Source organism: Notamacropus eugenii, chromosome 5 (assembly GCF_028372415.1).
Source record: "Notamacropus eugenii isolate mMacEug1 chromosome 5, mMacEug1.pri_v2, whole genome shotgun sequence".
NCBI lineage: Eukaryota > Metazoa > Chordata > Mammalia > Diprotodontia > Macropodidae > Notamacropus > Notamacropus eugenii.
In genome coordinates, this window is record NC_092876.1 from 267,270,591 (window position 1) to 267,279,740 (window position 9,150).

Sequence of the window (9,150 nt, forward strand, 5' to 3'; positions counted from 1 at the left end):
AGTGAAAGAAGAATCTTTTATTACGATCCTTGTAAGAGGGCACATTCTCTACTATGAGAGAAGTATTTACCTTAAACAAAGAATAATACTTATTGTGAAATCAGGGAAGCTTTCATTAATTTTGACATTCATTGCCCTTGAATGAATGGGTAGCTCCTAGGGGAATACAATTTGTTAAGACCAATGCAAGCCCTTTTGTACTGTTCCAAGTTTGAACTTCACATTACAATATCTATTGGCCACATGACTTCATGCTCTTCTCTCTGACAGGCTTCTCCTCAAACACCTTGTCAAGCCTGCACACAAGTTTTTGACCTTTTACCTGACCATGGTAGTGATGAGGTTCAGACTCTGGGAACTTCCTTGAGCTCCCCTGGAATTTCCTCACTGAACCTGGCTTTTCATACTCAAATTGAGCTCTCCTGTATCTCCTCACAGAATCTGACCTTTCATACTCACATTGATCTCTTCCTGTATCTCCTCACAGAATCTGGCCTTTCATACACAGATCTGTGATCATTGTCTGTTATCCCTTGATTGCCCTACCTGCTTCCCACCTAGGCGCCCCCAAGTCTGATATTTGTTGATTCTCCTCAAGACCCTTCCTAAACCCCTCCTCCCATCACCCTGGACTATCAGACCACCACCCCCACCCTACCCCCTGCCCAGATCCCTCCTATACTCTTTTCTGTATTTAAGTTCCATCCTGCCTCCATGAAGGTGCTCAGATGCAATCCAGCTCAGACTCTGTCTAGCTGGGATTGTGTCTGGCCCGCTTGTGAATACAAGCGTTACAAAAGCTTAGGCTCCTTAAGAGGCAACCCAATTAGGCGAATCCTTAATAAACTTTGTTTTCTTTGGCTTTAAGAAGGTTTGAGTCGAATTCATTCGAGCACGACCCGGACCGTCAGTATTTTGGGGTCCCCAATCACCCATTAACCTCATCAGTAGGTCACAACTCTGATTAACTGCTATCACTCAAAGCCAGGAGGAGTTTTAACCCTGTGGAAACAGAATTCCTCTCTTTGTTTCCCACAAATTCCCTGCCTTTTTTACTCAAAATTTTTGCTTCCACACCTAAATCCAATTAATACCACCTCACTTTCCCATATGAGTTCTTCCCCTTATCTGTCTTTCCTTTAAGTCAGCATGGGAAAGGAGCAAAGTTGATCAATACATTGACAAATTACAAGAGGGCAGAGACTCAAAAGAGAAAGGTAAGTCAATGAATTATGCATTTAGAAGTTTCATCTCATACAGCAATCTGCGGAAGAACATCATCTAATGCAATTTTCTGGTCTGGATGCTCATTTAAGCCATCTTCAGCACAGCATCTCAGCATCTTCTTCCCTCTAGCTTCCTGCAGAAATTCAGATGTCCATTCCCCTACAAAACTGACCTTGATACCATTTTAGATTACCATTCCTAAGACATATCCTTATCATTCTTAAAAAATCAGAATCGAAACTTTGGCTAATTATCATGCTTAAAGAAATTCACATTAGAATCCAGTTTTTACATTAATTCACTATTCATTCCCCCATCTGGAAGATGGAATTTCACTAAGGAATTAATAACAGGCTCCAGTACATATATAAATACAATAAGTAACTATTTTTAATACATTTTACATCATAAAGAAATTCCAACCTCTGGTTGCATGATGCTTCTTTTAAAGCATTTACAAGATAGACCACAAACCATTATTCTTTTAACAATAACTAATTGAGACAACAATAATATTAACTAACTACGCTAACTTCACAAGCCCTTGACTTGATCATCTCTATTCTATTACTAAGAATTAAAGGACCCTAACTTATTGTTGTTGGTCTAAAATCCTAAACCTAATAGCTTAATCGTAGACTTACATCTTAACCTCAGAGGTTCCCCTACCAACTTATTATTTAGTAGATCTGGTATTATGCTTACAAAACTTTTGATTATAGGAATCTGCCAGTAAGAGTAGGGACATAGCAGGGAAACAACATCTCCCTAACCATGTCAATTCCAGGCAGGAATAGATTGTCAACCAGCATTTTAGCCAGGCTTAAAGTCTGCCATGTGTTAGTGGGGAAATTGAGTCAAGAGAATCTTATCTCAACTCAGGTGGAAAAATCATTTTCCCAACCTTCCCATGAGATCACCCTTTTTCGGTTCATACCAGCATCTCACAGACTCTTTGACATCATTGATCAGTGACTCAGACAGCCTTTCTTAATATCGACACCTGAAGTTAGACTCAGAAGAACAGTCAGCTAATGATCCCATACAAATCTTAAAATAGCAAGCTCCAATAATCAGTTTCAGATATGACTATTAATTTAACATTGTCTGGGGAACACATTTAAGTAGCTATCATGCCTTTCTATACTTATTCTAATTCCTGATTAAATAGCAATCATAAAATCAAATTTACCACTAAAATCATGTTATTGCATTAATAGATTTACATCTGTTTCTCAAGATTCTCTATCCCTTTCTAACTATGCTCACTCTAAAAGAATGAGCTACACATATGATAAGTTTGAACACTAACTTCAACTTATATTCATGAAATGAATTCAAGTCAAAACAGAAACATTTAGCTTTTCCATCAATGCAAAATATTACCAGACGTTACCTGGCTCTATGAAGCTTATACTGAAATTCTTTTTCCCAAACTGAAGATGTTTCTGATCTACTCTCAGTAATTAATTCAATCAATTGTATTAATACCCCATTGCTCCTACATCATTTTGAAACCTGCAAGGACCTTATTCCAATGGCCCAAATAGGGACCTTTGTCCCTTACCCCCAAAAGAGTTTTAATCCCATATGTCTAAAACATTTGTCTGGAAAAGCTCACCTTGAAAGCTCCTTGGATTTCTCCACTTGATCTGGCTCTCCTGAGGCCCATAAGTTTTTCCTTATTGCTATGCCCAAATCTCTGTTCTACTTCCCTCCCTTAATCCTATCAATCCAATTTTCCAGGCTACTGGCCACTTCCATCAAGATCATCCCTGGAACCCCTAGACCACCTGGCCACCCCTGGACTCCTTCCTCAGTCCCTCTGTCCATGAAAGTACTCAGACTATCTAACCTGCTTACACTATCATTATAAAGACAAAATGTTCAATCTGGCCACTGGCATTAGTGATACAAATGCTCAGATTCCTTAAGTATCTACCCAATATTGAGAAACTTCAATAAAATTTGATTTTCTTTGACTGAAAGAAGGCTTGGGTTGAATTCATTAGAGCAGAACCCAGTGTGTCACTATTTTGGGGTCCCAAGCATCCCTAACCTCAACATTTCCATACAGATACACCTTTATTACAGTTAACTTTAAATCCTAATCTTGTTCTATGGAACAATGATTCAACATCATATTTATACTTTTGTTTCCTTTCCTTTATTTAATTATGCTCATAGCATTTAGAAAGAATGTTCTATTCCAAGGATTTTATCTTTCACTAGACTATACAAGAGTACAAATTTACCCAATTATTTGATCAAAAACAGCAAGATTTCACTACTTGCATTGTGCTCACATCTTAAACTTGCTAACCTGAAAACTTGGTTAAAGAAAAGACATCAGATTAAAGGCATGCGTTATTATTTAATTAATCCTCTCTTAAAGATAACAGTCATAGCTCTCTGGAGCCAGGATCAAATCTGGCTGGCTCAGTACAGAAATTGACTGTCTTAAGTACATTTTACCATGAGGAAGGATCTCTCTTAGTTAAACAAATTGTAAATTTGGTAAGACAATTAACAAAGTAGTGTCAATTGAGTTTTATGATCCCAAGCTGTGGGAATCTTCTTTTTGTAGCTTGTCTCTGTGACATAAGATAAGGAGAAAATCCCACCACTCTGATGACAGGTATCCTGTCCTAAACAGGCCTTTGAGGTTGTGGTATCAACAGAGTTGACAAAGCTGAAGTTACAACCCAAGATATCTGTGTTTTTTCCTTGTCACTAAGATGCCAGAAGAAGGGTCTGGTAAGGAAGTCCCATTTGTTTGCTTGACATCAAAAGGCATCTTCTAAGTTAAACAAAGGAGACTATTAGGTCCAGGCTCTTCTCAATTCAAACTCTGGCTTTCCCAAAAATCTAAAGTTTATATCAAAGGATTTGTCAAGGTCCAGACTCTTCAAGCTCTGGCCTTTACTAAAATCTAGAGTTTATATTAAAGGATTATCAAACTACCTCCTTTGATTACAAAAACATGCCATAAAATGAAAAGCAAGGACCTAATTAGACATCATCTCCACCTTATAGCCAGACTCAGGAATAGTCAGGTGGGAAAACATTCCTTTTCAGAGGAATACAATGGGAAAACTGAACCAGAAGGATCCCATCCCAGGCTGAGGCAAACCTCTGCCTGTAAACAGTCACATTCTTCTCTGGGTAGTAGAACATAATTTGTTATGGTCCCAGAGGCTTTTGCATCAGATGCCAAGTTTCACTAATCAAAAATTTTACCAGGACTTACATCTTGAATCTTAAATTTGTCCTAAAAGCCAATCACCAGAAATCATTTATCACCAAAACAAGTTCCTTGTTTAGGAACTCCATGACTCAAACAAGTTCCTTAGAGCTGCTGGGGGTTGTACTTTTTTGATTAGCTCTGAGGGCTGCTCTCAATGGGCAGAACCTTCCTTTCCATACAACACACAGTAATCAATGACTAGCTTTAGGTTTTAGCATTAAAACAGTAATTCCAAATACCTTAGTTAACTATTTTACAACTTGACCCACGTAGGAGGTGGACTATATTAAAATGAAGTCTTGAACAGTGACCTAAGTCACTTAATCCTGACCAAAGAGACATCAATTTCCATATCATTAAACAATAGGAAAGAGTCAACATTTTCCCAGATCTGTCTGGGCAGCTCTGAGTTCAGATTAGATCTTAAGAGGTCCTTCTATAATAATGACTAGACTTTGAAGGTGAATGAGGAGATCACCAGGAGGCTGTTTGTCTTAAAATATCACAGAGCTTCCTGGAGCCATAAATTCCTGGTCTCCATTATCTTGTCCCTCATCTTTCAACCTCCATAAAGCCTCCATATATCAGCATAATTCACTTCAGTATCAAGTTATTATAACAAATTAGCTTACAAATATAAATTTTGTAGGCCTTCTAAAAAGCATACAAAAGATTTTATAAAATATTTCTTCATACAAAAAAAATTTCCCTTTCTTAAAAATTGTTTACAGTTTATCACAAAACTCTCTTGAACCTAATTGACAAAAATTACAAGAAAAGATCTAAAACCAAGGTCTTTGCATAATTACCAAGTTTCCTTTCACAAACATACTTTTGTAAATGATTGATTTATAGCAAAAACAATTTTAGCTAAAACTTCCTTCTTAATAGCAGGAATAAACTTTTTAATATACTCAATACATTCTTACATGAAACAGGCTTGAAAATCACACCCATATATATTTATGTATATTCTTAAGGATTTTCATTTTCTCAACAGGAATTCTACAACACAGAAACTCTTTCATGGAATTATTCATACGTATTTCCAAATCACCTTGCACAGAAATTCATCTCCTCACCAACATGTGGACACACACTATCACCTTAACCTACTGTTGACCTGAAAACTTGTTAAGAAAAGGCAACAGGCTAAATGGATACATTTTATGATTTAATTAATTAATCAATTCCCCATAAAGAAAACGGTTACATAGCGCTATGGAGCCAGGATCAGAACTGGCTGACTTAGTACAGAAATTGACTGTCTTAAGTACATTTTGCCATGAGAAAGGAGTTCTCTTAGATAAACACATTGTAAACAAAGTGGCGTCAGTTGGGTTTTATGATCCCAAGCAATGGGCATCTTCATTCTGTAGCATATCTCTGCGATTCAAGATAAGGAAAAGGTCCCATCACCCAGATAACAGACATCCTGTCCTAAACAGGCCTTAACAGAGTTTGACAAAAGCTGAAGTTACAACCCCAGGTATCTGTGTTTTCCTCTAAACAAAGGAGACTATTAGGTCCAGACTCTTCTTAATTCAAACTTTGGCCCTTATTAAAGTCTAAAATTTATATTAAATATTAACACTACTATATCCATATTTTCATAATAGCCAAGATTTCAAATGGAAAATTTACCATCATATCAAACATTAATATCATTCTTACATTATAATCAAACATTACCCACTTTTAAATTTTATAAAACTTCCTATAACTTTGTCTATTGGTTTTCCAATCAGGCTAAACATTTTTGCTTTTGATTCTCTGACCTTGCACTCTTTCCCAAGTCTCTTAAAGTAAGAGTGGTTAAGAACACATGATCCTGTGGGCACATGGGCTAACTGCTGTCCCACCTAAATATTTCTTCCAAATCTTCCATCTCTCTTTTCCAATCTCCATTCAAACCACCTCCACCTCCATGTCTAATAATTTACAGATAAAGAGAGCCATTTTTTTTTAAGTTGAATACTTTTGGTACTTAAAAGAAAACATTATCCATAACTTCACATATTTCCTTAAAGAAATGTGGTGATCAATCCCAGCTCTGAATAGCCTTTTTCCTCTCCTTCCTTAAAGAGTTGAAATCCTGTCTCCTTTTTAAGACTTATCAGATAAAGAGATTTCCTAAGCATTCCAGCTTCCCATTCCATCCCCTTGGGTTTTTCAGACAGTGAATATTAGGAAATTCATATGAAGTTCTACAAAGAGTTTGAAATCATACCTCAGATGAGTTTAAGATATACCAATATTCAAAGACTAGGTTTTACTGGTACTTTTGGTCCAGGCAGAGGCTTAAGGAATTTAATTTAATGTTGACAGGGTGCTGCCAGTTTCCCCAGGTAAGAGCCTCCTTAGTTTCCAAAGATAAAGATTAAATAATTGACTGCCTAAGTACTCACTCTCCTTGTCTTCATCTTTCAGAATCTGGGGAGAGTTAATGTTTAACATGCATTTAAAAGAAATCACTGAAAGTCTAAAATGAATCACATTTAAGGCTATGATAGAAAAAATCTTGTTATTTAATCACTTTTTCAGTTGTATCCCAACACAGAAAAACCTCTCCTTTAGGTGAGGCGGGAAATGGTCACATATCAGGTTAGCCTGCCTCTCCCCATCTGATGGAAAAAGATTTTCCCCTCCTTTATCTTTCTTTTCACATTCAGAAACTTGGCCAGAGTTTAGAATGCAGAAAGATTTTTTTTAACAACTTTAAAAGTTTTCAAACTCTCTATTAACACCATTCCTACAACAAGACCAAGCCATACAGCAAAATATTTCTCTCTCTCTCTCTTTCTCTCTCCTTCCCTCTCCACTCACTCCACTGAACCTGCTCCAGAGGTGGGATAGAAGAGGATAAAGAGGAAGGCATTCCTTGCAGACTGTCTGCATTTACAACTTTACACAACAATCACCTACACAAACCGAGAAGATGTTTGACCAAGCTTTGTGGAGTGCACACCCATTTTCAATTCAAATTCAGACCTGTCAAAAACAGAGTTGTAATGCACTCTGACTGATTTCTAATCAATTTCACAAGGATCCTTCCCAGAATCTAGATTCCCTTCTCCCTCCTTTTTTCTTTCAAGCCTTCTGATCACACAGTACCCATGCTCCTCTTATTTCTACCGTTTAAACTTCCTCGCCTTTCTTTCTGGTGGATTTTGATTAAAGCCCCTTTAAAACTGCACATACCTTATTTCTTTCTACTGATCTGACACTTCTCCTACACTCTTCTACTTGCTATTAGCAATCATATAAACTAAACAGTAAAATAATTTTTCTCTCTTCCTGTCTATCCGCTCCTCTGAAACTGATCTAGGAGGGTTGAAGAAAGGAGATAATGCAGCATTCTGCTCTTGCTGACTGGCTGGCTAAATTTACATCCTTACAAGGTGTCAAACAAAACACAGACATAGACTTTCATTCACACAGAAACATCAACACAACATATATAGACAGAGCAATCAATACAGATCCAAGAATTAGATTTTTTGACCATTAAAATGCTCCTTCTGGGTAGATGTACCACCCCAATCTGCTAGCATTTCCCTCCCTACTGGACTGTTTCAGGGAATTCTTGGAGATGCTTCACCTCCCCTGGAACCCTTCCTTTTGAACCCTGGCCCCCCATCCAAGGATTTTCCTCTGAAGGTCCCTCCTATGGGACTGGTTCAACTAAAATGAGCCTGACCAACAAGATAGTACTTTTGCCGCCAGTTTCCTACCTTGCTTGAGATCTCAGACTTGTGTGGTCCCTGGTCATCGTGGTCTTCCCTTGATTGGTTCAGTCACTGTTCAGCAAACACTGAGGTCTTGGGAACCTTACTTGCACCTGAGGTAGTTGAAAAAGAAGGCTGAGACTGCTCCATCTGAGCAGGAGAGCTCTTCCCAGCGTTCTTCTTTGAGTAGCCCCGCCAATGCACCAATTGTTATAAATAGAACTCCACCGGAATCCCTCTACCCATCTAGAGTAAGGCTCACACCTGGCCCAATAACAAAACAAAAGTCTGGAGTGAAAGAAGAATCTTTTATTATGATCCTTGTAAGAAGAGAGCACATTCCCTACTGTGAGAGAAGAGTAAACACACCTTAAACAAAGAACAATTGTGAAATTAGGAAAGCTTTCATTAATGTTGATGTTCATTCCGCCTGAATGAATAGCTAGCTCTTAGGGGAGTACTACAATTTGTTAAGACCAATGCAAGCCCCTTTGTACTGTTCCAAGTTTGATCTTCCCATTACGACATCTATTGGCCACATGACTTCATGCTCTCTGATAAGTGACAATTCTTTATTATAAGCTTTAGATTTTAATGAAGGCCAGAGCTTGAATTAAGAAGAGTCTGGACCTAATAGTCTCTTTTGTTTATCTTAAGTAAACTCAGAGAATGCCTTTTGGTATGTCAGCGAAGCAGATGGGGTTGACTTAGTAATTTCCTTAGGAGACCCTTTTTATGGCATGTTAAGGAAAAACACAGATGTTCTGGGTTGTAATTTCAACTTTGTCAACTCTGTTAAAGATACTCTTTCTTGTGTCAGCAACTTCAAGGACCTGTTTACGACAGGATGCCTGCCACTAGAGTGGTGGGATTTTCTCTTTATCGTATGTCATGGAAACATATGCTACAGAGAGGAAGTTTACACAGCTTGGAATAATAAAACCCAAC

The 9,150-nt window shown here is 37.8% G+C and overlaps 1 protein-coding gene across 2 annotated transcripts in view; it reads right to left on the reverse strand.

Annotated features, from left to right (window-relative positions):
• Positions 1-8,480, reverse strand: part of PGAP1 (post-GPI attachment to proteins inositol deacylase 1) — a 115,858-nt gene extending 107,378 nt beyond the window's left edge. For both annotated transcript variants that reach the window (XM_072612764.1, XM_072612765.1), the window contains exon 1: positions 8,209-8,480. The gene's annotated coding sequence lies outside the window, so the exon portion shown is untranslated. The remainder of the gene's footprint in view (positions 1-8,208) is intronic.
• Between the last annotated feature and the right edge of the window lie 670 nt (positions 8,481-9,150).